The sequence below is a fragment of the Bacillus rossius genome, assembly GCF_032445375.1.
Source record: "Bacillus rossius redtenbacheri isolate Brsri chromosome 4 unlocalized genomic scaffold, Brsri_v3 Brsri_v3_scf4_1, whole genome shotgun sequence".
Taxonomy (NCBI): domain Eukaryota; kingdom Metazoa; phylum Arthropoda; class Insecta; order Phasmatodea; family Bacillidae; genus Bacillus; species Bacillus rossius.
In genome coordinates this window covers 5,294,902-5,316,563 of record NW_026962010.1, presented here as the reverse complement: position 1 = coordinate 5,316,563, position 21,662 = coordinate 5,294,902, and positions in this window count along the sequence as shown.

Below are 21,662 nucleotides of genomic sequence, written 5' to 3'. Positions count from 1 at the left end.
TCCCAAACAAAATACACTTAGTTTTAGTTAGGTTAGGAAAACAAAAATTCTGCACCAAGGTCGGCGGTCATCTCTCGGGGCGTGCGCATCTCTCTCGCGGGCTGTTGGTTGGGAGTTCCCTGCGCCCTATTGGGTAACCGAAGGCTGGCAGTGCGTGCGGGATTTGTGTGCATACGGGAGGCGGCCTAGCAGTGCCAACTGCTGTCGACAGCGTCCCGCGGGTGGCGGATACGGGAGCCCAGATCGAGAGTTGCAATCTCGCTGGGGTGACTGTGAATAACCAATAGCAGTCCGCGGACCAATGGCCGGCCTGTGGAGTCGTTATCACGGCTGTCGGGGAGAAAAGTAGCCTGAATGTAGCTCGGCGCGCGGCAGAAAGCAGTTCCGTCGGCGAAGGCACCGCAGGGGAACTCGATGTGCCCTGGATGCGAAGTGAAGACGAACTGCGGACTGGAACTTGCGGAGCTGTGGACTGCTGTGCGCGCACCGGAACTGAACAGCATAGGAATTCTGAAGGAAGAGATGGCGGCGCCTTCAAGTTGGGGCCCTGTTGGAGCCAGTGGTAGCCTGGGCGGCTCAACCTTCAACCGACCCGGGAATTTGGGGGGCAAGAGGGTCCGACTCGCAAGATACTTCATTCGCCTGAACGACTTACCCCCACCCTGGCTTGAAAGGCCGTTGGCTGTTGAATGGAAGAAGGACGATGAAGATGGCGCAATGTCAGGCTGCCTTTCGCTCCGAGAGCCAGCAGTTCGAGCCGGTTTACTGGCTCGTCTGCCCACTTCTGTTTTAACTGTGGCTGCCTGGGCAGCTGTGGCTGGGCTGACGTGTGAAGTCGCCCGCCCCTGGGGGCGCATGCGCCCCTGGTTAATAATAACCCAGGAGCTCCCAACTTTAAATGTGGGCCGCAAGGCCCAAGCACCCAACTCCAGCATGGTTGATTTTTCAGCCCCTCCAACTCTTCTTACCTGGACCCTTCTTCCCTCTTGTCCAGTAGTTACCTGCTTGCTTAATGCATGTTATTTGATCCCCACATGAACCGGCCCAGGGTTTTCCCTGTGTCTATGCAGGTTTTACCTGGGCACATTAGCTAGCTTTTAAGCTAGGCGACCAATGGGGCGTCAGTCATGGCCCCAATCGCAGCCATGGCTGGCCAGTAAACCCCAATAGCACACGATGCACGCATCCTTGTCCCGCATGGTTTAAAACCCGCATGGTAGAGTGTATAGGCTTCGGCCTGAGACACACTTAGGTCCTCCCCTAACCTGGACCCTCCCCTACACACTTAGAATTGACTTAGGCTAGGAAAAAAAACTGCACCAATCAGAGAACCTTACCCGAGAAATGTCTAGAGAATTAAAGCAGGGAAATGAATTTCGGTTTGATGCTTTCTGCTTTCTGCTTTCTACTTTCTGCTCTCTCCTTCCTTCATTCGGAGTGGTCTTCGAGATTATGCTCTGGAATCTTCCGCTGGAGCAGCCCTTGGAATTTAGCACTAGCATCCCTCTTCCCCTGAAGCAGCCTCTTGAGGATAATGCTCGAGGACCCTCCTGCTGGAATGGCCTTTCCCTCCCTCCTCCTAGTAGCCCCACTCTGCCCGGCAGACTGCCCACCTACAGGAGCTGTACGACAGTGACGACTGCGGACATCACACCTCAAGCCACTCCAGCACTGGATGCTGTTGCCAGGACCTGTCAGCCTTGTTTGAACTTCAACTTCAGACTACACCTACTACTGCACTACTACATGTGCACCCACCAATTCTCCAAGGTTTACAAGAGTGTGCGACATAAGTTGTTTCAGTAATATGTTAGGGTAATTGTGCGGCATACCACAGGACACTTTGTGTTATATACATCGCTGTGCTCTCCGATGCACGTCATAGTATGCAAAATAATTTGTTTTAATAGTGTGTTAAGGTAATTTTCAGTGCTTGTCAATGCACCTAGTGTTATGCACATTACTGCACTCACCAACCCACCTAGGGGTGTTCAACATACTTTGCTTAAGACTTTTGTGCAGGTCGCCAAGAGCATACACAAATTTTTATTTCGTTGAAGGAGGTAGGGGGCATAGAACCACCTTATCTGCTGTTTTATTTTAAAGTCTTTCCAATTTTTGGTAATAATAACTCATTTAGGATTCCGGTTTGATGGATTGAGGGGGAGGGGAGTAACATATTACAGCCCTTTTTGCATAAACCACTGCAGGTCATGACGAATTGTGCATGATTCAGCTGTTGGCTATAGAACTGACATGGTTATATTTTTTCTTAACAACTTGACTTCTTACCTCCTTGGCCCTTATTTTAAACCCGGGTCCCAGCACTGTTTGTACCGTCAGCTCCTGTCGGAGTATACCTGTAACGTCATGGCCAGCCACCGCCAGTATTGTGTATTAATGATATAGTGTTGTGACAGAACTCAGCAATATGGATGGTATATAAATTACAGTGTTTAATGTGTGTGTTTTTTCAGGTATGCCGAGAAAGACTGACCCCTTTTTATATTTAAAACTGGCTATAATTTGGACGACACTTCCACCCCTCGGAACGTAAAGGGCGTCCTTATAGTCACTGAAGGCAGTCCAGCTTGGGCCACAGTCGGGGTCTGGCACTGTCACGTAGAGCTCTAGCATCTTTGGTTCCTCACTATTTAATGGCAATAGCTTTATTCTTGTTTAACCTAACTTTTATTAACACGGGCAGGCTTTGTGCGTACATGGCAGGCCGGCTGTAGAGTATTTTTTAGTTAAGAATCGGACATGGACACTTGTCGAACCCTCTATCTTTCGGGCTGCCAGCAAGTACCACGTGAGTTCCAAATTACTCTATGTATGGTTTCTTTCAATTTAGTTGAAAATTATTGATGGCCTCGGTCGGTGGATGGATCACGAGGTGCTCACCACTAAGGGCCGATTTTACGACCCCCGGCTAAATCTAAAGGTTAGCTATCCCTCAGGTTAGGCTAGCCTCCAGTTAACGAACGCGGGGTGTATTATGACCCATACTTAGCCTGCAGTTGGCTAACCGGAACCTGATGAAGCGTGTGGCGTAATAATGGGTGTGTTGGTAATAAAATAAACCAGAATTTGGTAACTTTTGTTGCGAGACAGTTTTTTTTTCTGGTAGAATGTTAGTCAGCTGTTTGTTTGTATTGTGAATCGTAATGTTTACAACTGCAGTAAAGAAATATGCCGCAAACTTTATCTTGCAACAGATATAATTAAATTAACCAAAAACTACTTCGACGTCAAACCTGTTTTGTATTAAACCACAAAATTACAATTTAAGATTCAAAACCGTGTGTTTTCAACTTTACTCTTGTATTTAAACTCATTATTTTGTTAGGTTATATATTAAGCCAAAACTAACGAAGCAATTCTATACAAACAAATAAATAGGGATAAGACATTTTTGCTAGAGAACACTTATTTCTTTCATAAATTTATTTCATAATCAAATAATATAGACCCTGTTTCGGGAAAATACTCGTCGATTTTCATTTCACTGGTGTAGGTTTCATTTTTGTACTAATAGTTTCGTATCACGTATCCAAATTAATCCGATCCTGATGGAATTAGTTTGTGGTACCTATAGGATACTTGCTGTTTTAATTTAGGTCGAGAGATCCTAGACATATTCACTGGTGAAATAATTATGATTGTTAAAATGTATACGAAAGAAATACATTTTTACAAGGCCCGACATAATTTGTTTGTATCGTGATATGTTAGGTATTTTGTGTTATGTACAGGATTTTTCAACATTCTAAATTAAAACAGCAAGTATAATGTAACACAAGACCAACATATAAAGGGTCATGCCGATAAGATCAAGGAATAAACTTGGATACGGGTAACAGAATAATTCCAGTGCTGTTTTCGATTTGCACTTGCGTGGCAGGTAGATAATAAGTACCTAAAGGTTTGTAAGATAGGGAAGGGATAATTGGGTAACATTCATTTTCACATTCAATTGTGTTAATTGAATTAGAACCACGTCTGAAGTCGTATGAAGTGCATTTCATTCCCGGCATATGTCCACTGTATTAGTCTAAGAATAAAAATTCACAGATACAACTTCCACGAAAACACGCATTTTATAGGTAATAATAACCCTCGTTTTACAATTTACACATGTTCTTAAGCAGGAACATTTAAGTTTATATACATTGCATTAGTTTATGTACTTCGTGATCAAATAATAATATACGACTCGACGAGAATCGAAAAGCGTGACTACACTTTCATGTAATTTTTAATAAAACTTTGACGAATACGGCGAAGCATTTTATATTTAGTAATAAATTATTCCATCGCATCCTGAAAATATTCAATAGAATTCCTCACATAGTCATCATCACTATCAACAACTAACCTCGCCTGATACATCGCCATTTTATTTTCTGTTGCTTAGCCTCCGGTTAAGCAGCTAGCGGCCGGTTAATCCACCCGCTAGGTTAGCCGGGACTTTAACTGGAAGGTAGACGTTAACAGGAAGTCATAAAACCGAAATAAGAGCTAGCCTGCTGTTCAATTTTAGCCGGAGGTTTAGCCGGGGGTCATAAAACCGGCCCTAAGCCCGTTATGGGAGATTCTGGTGGCGCGGATCGGACAGGAGTGACCGGCGAGTGAAAGAACTGCAGATGCCAATTGACGACCGGCACACTCCCCAGTAAACCAATCAACATTTCTAACTGACAAACACTTGCAACTCACTGAGCTAGCTAGGTGATCAACAAACCACAATGGACTGAAAACCATATGGGCTTTACAAGTTGTTCGGGTATGTTGGGTTGAAGAATTTCTTACTTCTGTACGTGTCTTGTAGTTTGAGGTGATTTACACTCGGTACACTTGCAAATATCAATCTACCAACCACTGTTGTGTCAATTTTCCAGCGCTAATAATAGGATTAAATTGATCGCGAAGAGATGTTAAGGCACACTTTAGTTGTAGCATGCTAATGTTGTTGCAAACTCTGTTCAATTGAGCACCTTCATACGAATCGCACTGCCAATATGGTTGTCATCCTGGTGTATATTGAATCGAATCCACGACAAGGAACATTTCTGAATGACCAGAGACAAATAACATGCAATATAGTTTTTCAATAGGTTCTTAATTAAAAACCTTTTTGTGGAATATATTTTTATTATTTATACTATGCATATCAGAAATAATTTTCATTTACACAACATTAAAATAATTTTTTTTAAAATAAACATTGCGTGTACCTATATTAAATTACAGAGTCTGAAATATTCATCATTTTTCAACGGTCGTATCGGAGCCTTCCAATTAACTAGTTTTGTTGGATTTTAAAACATATTTATAATTATTTTGTAAAATAAATTTTAAAATGATTATATACATTGCTATAATCACATGGTCAAATATATATATATTTAATTTAAAAAAAACAATTACAGGGACAGAACGCTCATCTGTAAGATCTGTTCTCATAGAATTCGAAAACATCTGATTCTACTTTGGAGATAATTCAGGCGTGAGGAATTGCTTAAGTTTAGGATGTGTCACAGGCAAACTGTTTTTGTCTTCAGGTAGTATAGACTTTTCATGGCCTTGCAGTGGATTGTGCGTACTTTCATTGCTCGGCGAAGTAATGAAGGCTGCAGTAGTTTAGTCTTTGCTTGGCTTTACAGTGGGATGTGTAGACTCAAGTTGCTCGGAGCAGTAATGAAGGCTATAGTTATGTAATCCAAACCTGGTCTTGCAGTGGAATGTGCAGACTCTCATTGCTCGGAGCAGTTATGCAGGCTGCAGAATTATAGTCTTGTCTTGGCCTTGCAGTGGAATGGGTAGACGATCACGGCTCGGACCCGTGGAGTGGTCAAGTCTGCAGGTGAAACATGCTGAAGCTACACTTGCCTCGCAACTGCGGTCAACCCTGGCCTGGTAGTGAGTGGCATTTCTGATTACATATATGAGTATGTATATACATATATGAGTATATATATACATACACACACACATACATGCAGGTTGTTTTGAAACTTACTTGAAATATTTCGGGCAGATTATTCTTTGAAGAAAAAAAAGAGGTATAAATTATATAGGCTATTATTTAACCTTCTAAATTTAAATAAATAAATATACAGACAATTGAAAACCATTTTTTAGCTGATAGATAACAAAACCTGAAATTTAATTATTTTCAAACCGATGATTTTTTTCATTGATAGCAACTTTTTAATAATCCCAGCATCCTTTGTCAAAATAACATGAGTGGCGCCCATTTATTGTAAACAACATTTTGCCATTGGATGTTAGGAATATCGTATGCCATATTAGACTACTAAGGTTTATGACCTAACTAGCTAATAACCCGCGGCTTCAATTGCGCAATTACAAAGTATTTTTAAAATATTACCATTGCAAGAAAAGTATGTGATTAACTCCAAATATGTTTTACCAAAAAAATAGACACATTTTTTGTCAAGTGCATAAAAATGTATTTCATAAAAAAACAGTATAAGAATTTTTTTTAAGTAGTTATGCATATGCTTTTTAAAAATTTTATTATAGATAAGTAACTGATTTTAATACCTTTGTTTTATACTGTTCGAGAATATATTTTACCCTTGTGAAATCACATTTACCTCATTTTCATTTCATGAGGTATACAATTGAAATTTGTTAAACAAACACCTATTTTATTTTAACTAAGTTTATGCCACCGTTTACATTAACACTTTCATTTACTATGGGTAATACTTTGCTTAGAATAATTAAAAAATTTCATCTGTTTACAAATACCTCCCATTATTTAAGGATATTTGAAACATTCGCATCTTTATTTGAAATGTAGAGATATCAAATTTCTTATCCAAGGTATTAGTTTATTCTTAGTTTGTTTAGTATTACTTCAACAAAATCCCAAAACGTTTTACCCATCTTCTTTTTCCTACACATAAGCCAACGTAATAATTCTGAATTAATTAAATATGGCAATATATGTTAACAAAAAATTCCCTTTTTTCATTTTACCACAGATATTAACTCAAAAATAATAATAATAACTTATATTTAGGGACAATTTCACCACCATCGTTTAAGATTTGAAACAGAGCTTAACAACTCTTAAGCATCGATTGGCAACGAATTGCATAACAGTGTCAGCTGATACTTGAAGACGAAAAAAAGACACAAATAACCTCAAATTTTTAAGCAAGAAACATTAGTTAAATATGATGGTGATTATAATGATTTAAATGCATGTTTTTAAGTAAATAAAGAATTTTCTAAGGGAAAGTCTACTTCTGCTTGTGTTTCTATCAAACAAATGTCGCATATATAATTTTTTTGAAGAAATATTTTTAATTATAGTTTTATGTTTTAGTTTTAAAATAAACAAGTCCATATTCTAATTTTTTATTAAATACTTTAGTTTTTGGTTGTGATAAAATTTATATACAATCATTTACCCTTAATATGGCTATTTTGCTTCCTTTTCATTGGTTTGATACGAATCCAAACCGTTATAGACCGACGACCCAAGATACCTTTCTATTTATTCCACAAAGATTAATTCAAAATGTATGGAAATCTTTATACTTAGGTTAATATTTCTTTATCTGTAACATATTTAATTACTACGAATAAAGAGACATATTTATTAAAAACGTGATTTTACAAATTAATCCAAGTAAGAAAGTTCAAAGCCCAAATAGAATATATATATATGCTTTTAATTTGTAGAAGTATTTATTAATTATGTTTCATCTTAAAAGAGTCCTCCTATTTGCCTAGTTAACAAATCCAATATTAGAGACGATACATTCGTACGAGACTTCTCTAAAAAAAAAAAAAAAAAAAAAAAAAAAAAAAAAAAAAAAAAAAAAAAAAAGTGTAAAGTCGGTTTACGGACGATAACTTTACGTGATAACGTCATGAGAAAACATCGATGAAAAATTGCATACTTTTTAATTTTCAAATATTATTTACAGTTTTTTGCAAATTTAAATTAAATAATTTGTTTAAATATAATCACGAACGATTAGTTAAAAACAGCCCGTCTTAAACCTGTTTGATATAACAGAAGATTTTCTCGCACGGTGGTTGGCCCGGTTCTCGCACGCTCGGCTCAGGCGGAACGTGACAATTTTTCGCTCGTGCAGCCGGCGTTCATCGATTTATAAGACGTTATCACGTAAAAAAAAAAAAAACTACAACAATGCTTTGGTGTTCTCAGTACCGGTAATGTAAACAGCCGGTTCAGATAGTTTGGCCAGGATTGGATCCAGTGCAGGAACTGCCTGCCCCTAGCAGAGCGGCGACCTCGACACGTGGCGCCCAGGTCAGTGCTTGCCGAGGTCACCCGCCTCTCCTGGTCCGGCCAGCCTGGGCCTCAAGGCCGCGCGTGCAGCCTCGCCCCTCCCCTCGCCCAGGTGTGCACGCGCACTCCCTTCCTGGGGAGGCGACCAGCAGCGACCAGCCGCCCAGCCAGGGGATAGTCACTGGGGGGGCCAGTGGCGTAGCCAGGATTTGTGCATGGGGGGTGTTAAGAAGCATGCCCCCCCCCCCCCCCGTATTAAAGCGGGTGGTCCGGGGGTCCTCCCCCGGGAAAAATTTGGATTTTAAGGTGTAAAATAGTGCTATTTTAGCAGTTTTCTGTTCTTAATTTTAAATATTGTAATGGTAAAATTTTTATTAATTTTAATATGAAATTTGTTTGAGTGATGAATAAGAAATTAAATAAAGATTTGGTGCTAATGGGGGGGGGGTTGAACCCCTTAAACCCCCCCCCCGGCTCGCCCCTGGGGGGGGGGGGGTAGGAGGGGCAGTTGCCCCCACCCCTAGAGCATTGGAGATATAAAATAATGTAGCCAAATGCAAAAAAATACATACTTTTCCCACAGCTTCCCCCCCCCCCCTAGGCCATCGGCTGGCCATCGGCAGGCGACGCTCTTGTCACTAGATAGGGCCTGCGAGGGCTTATTGAAGACTGTGGAAAAGACTTGTGCCAACGTGGGAAAGCTATTTTAAACTAAATAATTTTATAATTTTATGTTGAATAATTTGACTTTGATGAAGGAATCTGATTTTATTTCCGAACTTTAGTTTACTAGTTTAAAATCATCCATGCTAAATACATTATTTCTTTGATATTTTGAATGTAGTAGGTGTTGGTGTCACCGTTCGTTTAAAAATTTAAAACTGTTATGGTAGTTTGAATTTGAAACGAATGCAATTTGGTATTACTTTGAGTTATTTGAAAATTTGAGATGGAAAAAGTTAAGAAGAAAACTTTTGGAAGAAGATGTTGGGTGCCGCACCGTGAAATTATTAAGCCTAGAAATGATGTGAAAAATTTTAGTTGAAAATAAATATTTGACAATCTACAAGTAAACATGGGTTTGTTAGGTTATGTGTATTTGTTGGACTTCAGAATAAGTTATTAATTTGATTGATAGATGATAACCTAAGTTATTCTCCGAACGATTCTAATTTTAACAAATTGTGTCTGTGTGTGTGTGTGTGGGGGGGGGGGGGGGGCGGGGCGTAATTAAAAATATTTCCATTAATCTGGAATAAAAATAACACCCTAGATACTATACAATATGGAGCCCTAGATAAATAAAAAAAAACCGTTCGAAAACTATTTTGAAACCATAATTTAACATTACGCATTAATAAAATACGTATTTAAAATACATTTTTGCATGGTTTATTTCACGCTGGTTGTTAGTATTATTACATAACATAGTGGCGGTTATCCGAGGAAAAAAAATAAGGAAAGAGGTTCAACCTTGGAGTTAAATCTCTCTCTACTTCTATACTCCTTGGTCCCAGCGTTCGCCTGAAGTGGTTGCGTGCAACTTGGGCCGGCCTCACACGCTCCGGTTTTCCTCAGAGGTCTGCCTCCAGGTGCTCTGCCCCAAGGCAGACCTGGAATAGGGGTGCGCTCACACGTTCGGGTCTCCTAGAGTCACCTTGAGGCGCACGTGTCAGTAGTACACCTGCAAGCATGGCTCTCGCTGTCGTTGGATTGCTTATAGCAACGGTGAAAATGAAGACACAGAAAGTTAAACGAAAAGTGTGGTGCAAAGACTGGTTAAAAAAAAAAAAAAAAAAAAAAAAAAAATCACATATAAATTTGTTGAACGAGCTGAGATTCGCGCCAAAAGATTGGCATAGTTACTTAAGGATGGGCGAAGATACATACTTGAAACTCCTGTCGCTTGTGGAAATAGGACATCCAACAGGAAATCAAACAAATGGAAATAACACAATGTCGGTTCATAAACTTCGTCGGCACCACTTCCACTTTTCTTCGAATTCTTCACTTTTTTTCGCTTCTTTGCGGATGTTGCTTCTAAAATTATTATTTTTTTTTTAATTACTACATCTTTGTTGGCAGTAGGCTCTATTTCTTTCATTTTTTCCACTAATCGTCCGTATGCAGCCCCCCTCTTTCCGATGTCATGATATTCTTTCGCTTTACTTCCCATAAGCAAGGATAATCCTTGAACAGTTTAATAAATTCCTCCAATACGTCGCGTGTTCGAGAAGACATGGTTACCACAGCAAGTATTCGGACTAACCTCACTCGCGGATGTAGGGGGGAGGCACTGACAGGTCGCCTCAAGGTCTGCCTCATCTCTGGTCCACACGCTCCTGAAATCTGCGAGGAAGGGGCGTACCTTGAGGCGAACCAAGGTATTTTCGATATTTTTTTTCACTCCGGTCGCCTCTTTCCAGGAAACCTCAAGGTACAATAGCATGCACACACTCCGGTCTACCTTAAGGCTCTGCTCCTTGAGACAGACCTCTGTGGCCGGCCTAAGTACCAACATGCACACCGAGACCACTTCTCTCCTCGACCTTACTGCCTGAGACATGTTGTACTTTATTGCACGCTGTGTGTTCGCCGTGAGCCCGCGGAGCAGCTCATGAAATAAGATACATTATTATCCTTCATGTACACCCTGGGGAAAGCAAATGAAGGGTTAAGAAATTTAAAATATTGAATTTATTACATCCCAGCATATCTATGAATACACTATGGAAGATAATGAATTTTATATTTGTGTTAATATTCACAATTTTCATCCCTGAATGACTTTGTAATGAAATGAACTATAGCCACACCTGATGAACTGTTGCATGTATTGCCCTACGTAAAGATGATTGGAATTTAACATATACTAATTAAAATATGTTGCAATATTAGCCCCATCATGTTATTTTCGCAAGAGAAGTCTCGGCTTCGTTAACGTGAACTCAGTTTAAGTGCTAATGTTGTAAGTAAGTAAAGAATGCGATCAGTTCTAAACATACTTAGTAAAGCAATACAGCTCCGAGCCTGAAGCACTAAGTGAGGCTGGGTGACGCAGCTGCACAGCGCGTGATACCATGCATGATAAGCCCGTGCTGATATCACACCCACGGCACTGTGCCTGTCCCGTGATGGCAGCTTCGTGGCGGGAGAGCGCTCAAACAAGGAAGGCCTCAACTTTCAGTCTCGACAGGCTTCGACTCTCAGTCCCGATAGGCCATGAATCTCAGTCCCGATAGGCCTATACTCTAAGTCCCCATATACATTGATCTGTACCAAAAGGCCTCAAATCTGTCATGATAAGCCACGACTCTCAGTCCCGATAGGCCTCAACTTTAATTCCCGATAGGTTTCGACTCCATTCCCAATAGGCCACTATTTTTTAGTCACGATAGACCACGACTCTCAGTTCCAATAGGCCACGACTCTCATTATCTATAGGCCAAGACAGTCTGTCCCTATTTGCCACGAATATCTGTCATGATAGTACACGAATCACAGTCCCAATAGGCTACGAATCTCATTCCAGATAGGCCTCGATTATCAGATGCAAACGGGCCACGACTTACAGTTTTTATTGGCATCGAATCTCAGTTCCGATCTGCTTCGACTCTCTTTCCCTAAAAGCCACGACTCTCAGTCCTAACAGGCTTCGACTGTCAGTAACTGTAGTCCACGTCTCTCAGTCCCGATAGGGCATGACATTTAGTCCCGATAGACTACTACTCTCAGCCCGAAGGCTTCGACTCTCAGTCCCGATAGGCCACGTCACACAGTCTTTATAGGCCACGACACTCAGTCTCTATTTGACACGAATCTCAGTCCCTATTAGCCACGACTATCAGTCCCTATAGGCCACTACTGTCTTACACTATATGTCACGAATCTCAGTCCCTATAGGCCACGACTCTCAGTCCCGAAATGCCACGACTCTTTAGTCCCGACAGGCCTTGAATCTCAGTCTCGATAGAACACGACTCTCATTCCCTATATACAATTACAGTCTGTCACCATATGCCACAACTCTCAGTACTTTTAGGTCACGACTCTTAGTCCCGATAGGCCACGACTCTCACTCCCTATAGGCTCCTACAGTCTGAGAATATATGCCACTACTTACAGTCTTGATAGTCTCTTTTCCGATTGGCCAGAACTCACTGCGGCCAGATGCTGAAAGCTGACAGCTATCTGGCCGAGAGATGAAGAGAGATAGATAGAGGAGTATATATGCAGATAGAGTTATAAAGATATATAGAGGTATACATAGTGAGATAAATAGTGTGTGAATTAGATATTCTTTAGATATGTTGCCTACTTTAAACAAATTACAAAAAATATTTTATCATGAGGCATCGCAATGCATATCAAGCTAGTTAGCTATTTGAATATACTAATTTAATATTTTTGGTGCGTGCAGCCGGCGTTTATCGATTTATAAGACTTTATCACGTCAAAAACAATTCTCTTATACTTAGTCAAATTACTGTACAAAAATGTTAAAATTGCTCCAAACTGATTCAGAATGAAGCAGTTTCATCAGTTTTGCAGTTGAATTCCGCTTACATTCATATTTATGTAAGACTGGGCTTGCAAGACGATTCCCTACAGCAAGGAACCTAATATTTTTTTTGCGCCACGGAGCGGCACGTGTAGGCAAGATGTTGTCCTTGAATAACAAGCAGCATTCCCGACCAGTCTGGCTCTGCTGTTCCGATGGCTGCTCAGTCAAACCGGTCACGTCTTAAAGTCCTTTCACAGGGGCGACTCCATCACCGGCGAGTCGCAGTCATAGCCCAGTCAAGTTAGCCCAACAAATAGAGGTAAGGTTACAAAAAATTCGCATAGAGCTGAAAATTTTGTACGAATGTTCGAAACACCGTTATAAATGAGATGTGAAAAGTCCCCATCAATCCGACATTAAAAAAAATTATTCAAGGTCAAATTTCGCAAAAATGTGTATTTTGCCGTGTGTTCGTGAATGCCTTATTAATTAAAATGGTCGATTAGGTCAGGTCAGTTACATTATAAATACTTTCAAACTAAGCGGACATTAAAAATAATATGAATTAATTTTAATGGTTGTTTAGTTTTAAACTATTTATAATGTAACTGACCTTACATAACAAACCGGGACAAAGGATGAACAGTAGGAACTCACGTAATTTTTTTTTTTACTTATTACTTGCGCAACAATATCCAAATAACAAATAAAACATTAAAATTTGAAACGTTAAAAACTCACCTAAGTTAGGGGCGGTTACAATTCCATACTCGTAAACAAGAAACAATTGTCCACGCCGCATGAATGCACATGTATTGTGATGAAAATTAAAAAAATCGATATCTCCTAAAGTATTTGGAATTTCTTATCTCCGCCAGGTTTAATGAAAAGAGGAAGTTAAAGAACATAGAATAAAGTATTTTCGGATTAAAATTTTTTTTTAACACATATCGCCCAACTACATATTTACCCAGACTAGATATATGGAATCAATAATGGCGGCGACAATCTTCAATCCTCGCCCTGAACCCTGGGCTAGAACCTGCTATTATAAACTACTTATGTCCAGTCGCTTGATCAGGCTAACACGAACAGCTTGTGGCCAGGCACATCCAGCCTATGGCCTGGCACATAATCGGTGGCCAGGCAGGTCTAGTTGATGTCTAAGAACATTAAATAAGTTGGCCACACACATCTAGCCGCTTGAGCAGGCTAATTCGACCAGTCGGTGGTCAGGGACGTACAATCAGTAGCCAAGCGGCCTTTTTCTTCGATGCTAGACGGAAATTTCAAACATGCCATGTACCATGTCAGGCATGTAGGCCAACCATCTCCGAATCACAAGGCCTTCTTTGATGACCCCTGTTATTGCTTTACAGTCATGTTCTATTTCAAGCAGACAAGACAAGGTACTCTGAGCTGTCAGAACTATGGTATGGATATAACATATATTACAAGAAATTAGCCAAATAAACAAGAATATCTGAAAAATACTTTACAATTACAACAGGACCAATATATTTTATCCAATAAATTTTCAGTCATGAGTACATACTTGACGATGCACAATCAACGAAAAAAGAGAGCATATTTGGAAGAACATTAAAAAAAGAAAGCACATATAAAAGCACATTTAAAAAATCCATTTTGGTACAGCCTACATGCGTAGGTAGATTTAGAAAACCCATTTCTTCTGAAAATATTTTGGAAACGTTTATAAACTCCTGAAACATTTTAAGAACTTAATGTAAGTACAGGTAGTTAGGGAGTTCTTAAACAGTGGCTTCTAAGGGGGGAGAGGGGTAATGATCAGCAATGTTAAATAGAGCCACCTTTGAGGGGGTAAGGGATTAGACAGTCTTGGTGACATGACATGTGGGTATTGAAACAAGTCGTCTCCTGGTGGCCTCCATCTTGTTGTCGTCGTCTACTGGTGGCCGCTATCTTGTTGACATCCGACATATTGTTTTGAAGGTAGGTGGTGCCAGCTGTTTATACAAAAAACCTGGGGGTGGAGGGGATTTCATCTGGGAGACATGAGAACATCGAGGTTCGAAAGCAGAGATTTAGCCACTAGACTACAAGGTCAGTCGAAGATTAAAGAAATAAATAAGGAATTTAAGGTATCAAAGTATGCAACAGTACTAGCTATGTTAAAATTTAAAAAAATAGTGTGTGCCATATTTGGTAAGGAATATAAGATATCAAAGTATGTATTTAAGTCAATATTACTATCTATATTTAAATTTCAAAAATAGAGCCCGCCATATTTAATTCCACCTCTCGCTCCCAGAGGGAAACAAATTTAAAAATAAAAATGGACCGAGTTCATGCCCAGCCTATGGTAAAATTTGTTCCTATTGTAATAGGCCAAATCATTTTATGATTGGTTGTTTTGTAAGAAAGCAAAAAGATAAAAATAAGAAAAGACAAAGTAAAGTTAATGAAATTGATAAAAGTTCTGATTCGGATGACTCACTCTTTAACTGTGAAAGTGTAAAAGCGGTGTTCAAAGATTGTAATACTCTGTCTTATAAAAGCAACGAAAATGAGTGGAATGAGTACATACATATAAATAATATTCCTGTTAAATTTAAACTTAATACCACTAGTGATTTGAATGTTCTACTATTAAAAGTATTCAATGACAAGACTAAAACTAAAAAAAACTAATGTGAGAATTAAGTCCTATGGAGGTTATACTTCAGAAACGATATGTGAAGTAGGCTTAAGTTGCAGTTATAGAAGCGACAATCAAAAACTTAAGTTTGTTATTATAGATTTTGATGCATCACCAATACTTTCAGTAAGTTCTTGCTTGTAATTTGGATTAGTAAAGAGGTAGTGAATTGTTACAAAAAACATTGGATTTGCAATGCACAAAACAATTTGTTTATTGGGTTAATCCAAGTCAGATTGTTGCTCGACTCAGATTACTAATGGCTTCGCAAGCTTCTTCTATCCATACTGGACACAGCAACGAAGTGATATCGATATTTGAAGAGTTGAAAGAAGCAGGATATATTGCAAAATGAGCAGTGCTCGATGTGTGATTGCTAACGAACTGCATCGTGGAGTTCGTAAAATATTTCCTCGTAGAAGAGAGTTGACCAATGGGCTTCATGATTTATATCAGATCGATTTAGTGGAGATGATTCCATACAGTAAAGTGAATAGTGGTTTCGATTACATACAACTATAGATGTGTATAGCAAATCAGGCTATGCACTTCCAGTTAAAAAAAAAAAAAAAAAAAAAAGACAGGGTTGCTATTCACCGCAGCCATGGAACATATTATAAAACAGGCGGGACATTACAAATATATTCAAAGTGATGCATGAGCGGAAATTTATAATAAGTACTGTCAATACTTTATGCATAAGTATGCAATTAATCATTACTCTAGTTATAGCAAGGTCAAAGCTTCTGTTTCAGAACGATTTAATAGGAAGATTTGATTTATCGTGTATTTTCAGCCCAAGGCAGTTATAAGGAGTTTAAACTTTTGCTGAAATTCTACATAAGTTATCTTCAATAATAGGTTCCACTGCACCATTGGTGTGGCTCTGAACAAAGGGATAACTCTTTGCTACAAACTGTTTACAAATATGTTAAGAAAATATATTGTAGAAGACCTAAGGCCCGCGTGAGATCATACATTCGTATTTTAAAACACAAGACAATTTTTTAAAAGGTGTTTACACCGAAGTGGTCTCACGAAGTTTTCAAAGTAATAAGGATTACGTCAAGTTTTCCATGTGTGTTTAATTTCAGTGATTTAGATGGTAACGAGATTAAAGGTGCTTTTTATGGTCCTGAAATGCAAGTAACATCATAACCTGACTTTTATTTAGTGAATAAAAGTCACAGAAAACATGGCGGATATCACTTAGTGTCGTGGGAAGGATATCCTCTGTCGGTTAAAACATGGATTAATTACAAAGTTTTTAAACGATGATTCCGCAATAGTGTTTGTGATAAAAAAAAAAGGGAGTTGTCTGTAAAGTCGGTTTACGGACGATAATTTTACGTGATTACGTCATAAGAAAACATTGATGAAAAATTGCATACTTTTTAATTTTCAAATATTATTTACAGTTTTTGCAAATTTAATTTAAATAATTTGTTTAAATATAATCACGAAAAATTAGTTATAGAAATAAACTGAAGTCAAATCAATGACGAAAAATTGTTAATTTGATATGACGAAATTGGACAAATAAATCAAATTATTTAAATTGCTGCTTTTAAAAAGCCCGCGTTAACCTGTTTGATAATTATAGAAGATTTTCTCGCACGGTGGTTGGCCGGTTCTTGCACGCTCGGCTCAGGCGGAACGTGACAATGAGTCATGCTTTTTAATGCGTGCAGCCGGCGTTCATCGATTTATAAGACGTTACCACGTCAAATAAATTGAGTCTGTCCGAAGTTAGCTGTAGACTTTTCTGGCCCATGCTGCGTTCAGGCATGTTCCGCGCTGTGACTACTGAAAGCGTTCGTAAAATAACTAAAAAAACAAGTCTCTACCTGCAACATCCTGGCAATGGCGTGCGCAGCAACCGGGCGAATGGGCGTTAACAATAACAGCTTTCATGGCCGTTGCCCGCAGTGCGAGGGTTGTAGACATGTTGGGCTTACACACTAAGCATTTAACGGAATAAAATATATATGAACGAGTGTTGACTACCTAATTTCACGTGCAAGTTGTCTTCCATCTTACACTCCAGAGAGCCTATCCTCCACTTCAAACAAGAAGAGATAGTCTGGACAATACTATTACATTAATTATTAATATTTCAGTACAATACAACTGAAGAGAGATGTTGGAAATATGCATACTTGGAAAAAAAAAATTATTACTCAACAAAAATACTTTTATATTCTCGACCTATTACAGGAAAGCTAACAGTATGTGATTTACAACTATGAACAATGGATGACTAGTACTATGTGCATTTTAATTCACTAAATAAGTACGTTTTAGTTTTCTCTAGTAAGCGCTCCCCATTGAAATGGGCGTAACAGAGGTATTTTAGAAAATTGTGCTTCAATGTGAATGTTTAAGTGCATTACGCACTCTATTGCGACAAAAATGCATTATTTTATTATTTTGAACGCATTCCATGAAGAGCGCTATTAGAATTTTAAAGCTATATTATAATCACAAAAAATTCTAAAGCAAACTATCTTCTTAATTTGTCCATCTCATGTCTTCAACGTGATGTTATAATTCAGGGAAACATTAAGAGCTCCACAGTGGCTTCGGCTCAGTCTGGGACGAGCCCTCAGTGTTCAAGTAGTGGTATCCGTGGATCAGCATGGGACTACTGACCAGCAGCCAAGGGATCAAGATATTGAGGATGACCTTGAACCAGCGGGTTATTAATTCGCCTTCCTTCGTTTGCGTAACGTTATCTTTTTTGACGTGAACGTCTTATAAATCGATGAACGCCGGCTGCACGCACGAAAAAGCATGACTCTTTGTCGCGTTCCGCCAGAGCCGAGCGTGCGAGAACCGGCCAACCACCGTGCGAGAAAATCTTCTATAATATCAAACAGGTTAAGGGGGGCTTTTAAAAAGCAGCAATTAAAAAAAATTGATTCATTTGTCCAATTTTCGTCATTTCAAATTAACAATTTATTGACATTGATTTGATTTCAGTTTATTTCTATAACTAATTGTTCGTGATTATATTTAAACAAATTATTTAAATTAAATTAAAAAAAAATGGTAAATAATATTTGAAAATTAAAAAGTATGCAATTTTTCATCAATATTTTCTTATGACGTTATCACGCAAAATTATCGTCCGTAAACCGACTTTACAGACAACCCCCCTTTTTTTTCCCCTGTTTAAATAAAAATGGTCTTCACTTCACAAGTGCTCCGAAACGAAGCCTCTTTTGATCAGTGACGATTAGGATGAAATTACTTGGAACTCTACACCATCCTCCAGTGTCCCACCCCGGCACAAGACATTATGAATGGAAAGATTGCTGTACTGTGTGTGGAGATGGTTTTGACGGAAGGGCGCGAAGGGTCTCTCGTCGCTTGACGGCACGGAACACGAGAAAGCACGTAAGTTGCGGTGGTCAATCGGTGATTGTGGAAAGAAGCTATAGCTTAAAGAAAAACAGAGAGTTTATGCTGTGAAGCCAAGGGAAAATAAGAGGAAAAAATAATTTAAATATGTTCTAAGAATCCCAACTAGGCGAAGTCTTTGATGCCTCGTACTGACACTGGAGGTCCACGTTTAGAGGAAGAGTAGCCTAGATTGCTGAGAGCAATAGTTTATTTAGCTTAATTTGGTGCATCTGCTGAGGAGTGGCACTGTCCATACGCTTTCAGCGCTCGCTGATAAACTAACTGAGCTGGGGGTTCAATATCTCACGGAGTGCTACTTATATACGATCGCTGCTTAGACGGGCAGATAACATGCGCAAGGCTATGCTCCGCGCAGTGATTGTCCTGGTGAAACTGGGCCGTTTTGGAAGCTGGCCATCATAAAGCACACCAAGACCAACACATTTATGTGACCTCCATAAGGTCGCTGGAGACGGTATCCTCAGTAGGTGGCCCTTGCTCCATGACTATTTTTATCTCAGAAATAAGGTCATTGTGCCGCCTATTATAATATATTATGACTGTTGTGAAGGTGTTAACAATAACGTAAAAGTTGATGACGTAATGCTGAGTTTGTCATTAAATAAAAATACTCTTAGTTTGGAAGACTTAAAACTAGCTGGACATAAAGTAGAAGCTGTTGAAAAGACAATAAATGAGGAACAATGGAAATTTAATCATGCAAACCTCATGTATAAATTCTCTTGGGCAGTGTATGCTATTAGTATTGTAATAGCAATTATGATTGTATGTGTATGTTGTATCAAATGTAAATGCTATAGGTTGTTTTCTTGGTTTAACCGGTTGTTAACACTGTAAACAGAGATACGAGGTATGATAACAACCGTCCTCCAACGAGGGCCGTAGAGAGGCCATTGACTCACAAAGGCAAACAAGTAGCTGCCCTTGCTAATGCACGTTGAATACAAACTGCCGCTGCCAGATCACGACTTTGTGATTGCTTCAAGGCACACATTGTAACTGAGAGGTTAGTATTTGGGAACTGATGTAATTCTCACAAACTTATACCTGGTCAGGCGTTAAAATTGTTTAGTTGCAATAAATATTTTCGTAACGAAGCGTCTCCAGTAATCAATTTGCCGTCTGAGATTGTGCTTCATGGGTGTGACTCCTAGGCCCTGAAGCATTGGTCCCAGTGGCACGACAGTCTCTAAGGATGTGTACGGGACGGGAGGAATGAAACGCTTGGATTTAGGATGATATCCAGTCTTACAACAATATGCAGGCTTAGTTCAGCTGTGCTGTTTACCCTCAGTTGCTCGGACGAATTATTCCTGAGACATGCTCCGCCATATTTATAGTATTTGTAGTGAAATTTGTCTGCAATGAAAAAATTCCTTTGCGCACACATTCTTGGTCAACAGTGAAATGTAGTAAATTAAAATACCACAATGTCGGCCGATAAAGATCATCACTTCCACTACCTGTTGTTTTCGATGTTCTAATTTTTCGCAGTTCACGACGAAAGCTTGCACATAAATTGTCAATTTTTTTCTTCACAAAGTCGATGTCGGCACCTGGAAAAATTTATGTGGCCTTTTTTTCACTAGCTGTTCGTAGCACTCCCGTTTTATATGCCTATTGAGATATTCCTTTCTCCTTATATCCCACACTGGCCGAGGAGTGCGATATAAATTTATGAACTCCTCACAAAAAGCTTTATTGTCATTAAAATACATGATGATGCGGCAACAGACAGCGAACTCGCTGTGGGCTCGGGGCGAGCATGTTGGGACCTGCCACTCACTGGCGGATATGCTCGGTCCGGGGCTCGGCTCGGAGGGAACTGCCGTCCGACGGCGAGCCGAGCATGCTCGGTCTGACAGAGGCCGGACTGGCCGACACACTAGCCAAGTCGGCGAGCATGTCCGCTAGTGTATGGGGTGCTTTAAATGTAGCGTATGAAATATTATCTCTATTACAGTTCGTTGGAATCCTTGCAGACCTAACAAAAATACTGTATGGAATATAACGACTCTCTCTCTCTCTCTCTCGCTCTCTCTCTCTCTCCCCCTCTCTTTTTCTATATATGTATGTATATATATAAATGTCTCGTATTATTATCGGTAACGTATTCGATGGAAATAACCTACTCGATTGTTTCTTGTATCCATTGAAAACCTGTGCTGCTTTTTTGGAGTACAATAAATTACTAAACTATTTCCTTAACATGTTGGTGACGTCGGGGTATTTAAAGGTATGAGACAAGAATAGAGCTTCGATGGAATGAATAGGCAGAAGTGTTTAAATCTAAAAAAAAAAAAAATAGAACATACTTATTGTTCAAATATGTTTAAAATTTTGACATTAAAGGCTTTGAAAACTTAGAGACTTGTTATTGACAAAGAAATAATAATAATAAAACGGAAGCAAGACAGAACGTAAAGCAAATTTCAAATATTTTTTTCCATTGATGTTTTTGTATTACGAGTTCAGTTGGCAGAAATCGCTACCGGCAGTAACATGTTATTTCCCCCGTGTATTAATGCTACCAAACAAACACAGAACACGTGCGTGGTTTGGCTGACAGCGAGAGTGGCTGCTAGAGCCACTCCTGTGTCTGCGGGGAGACCGCGCTGAGAGGACGAGGCAGGTGTGACCTCCACACGCGCCCAGGGCACTGCCCCGCTCTGCTACCACCACCCCCACCCGGGACACACACAGTCCTCTGCCTGGTCCGTCTGCTGCACTTCTCTCCCGTAACCAACCTGCTC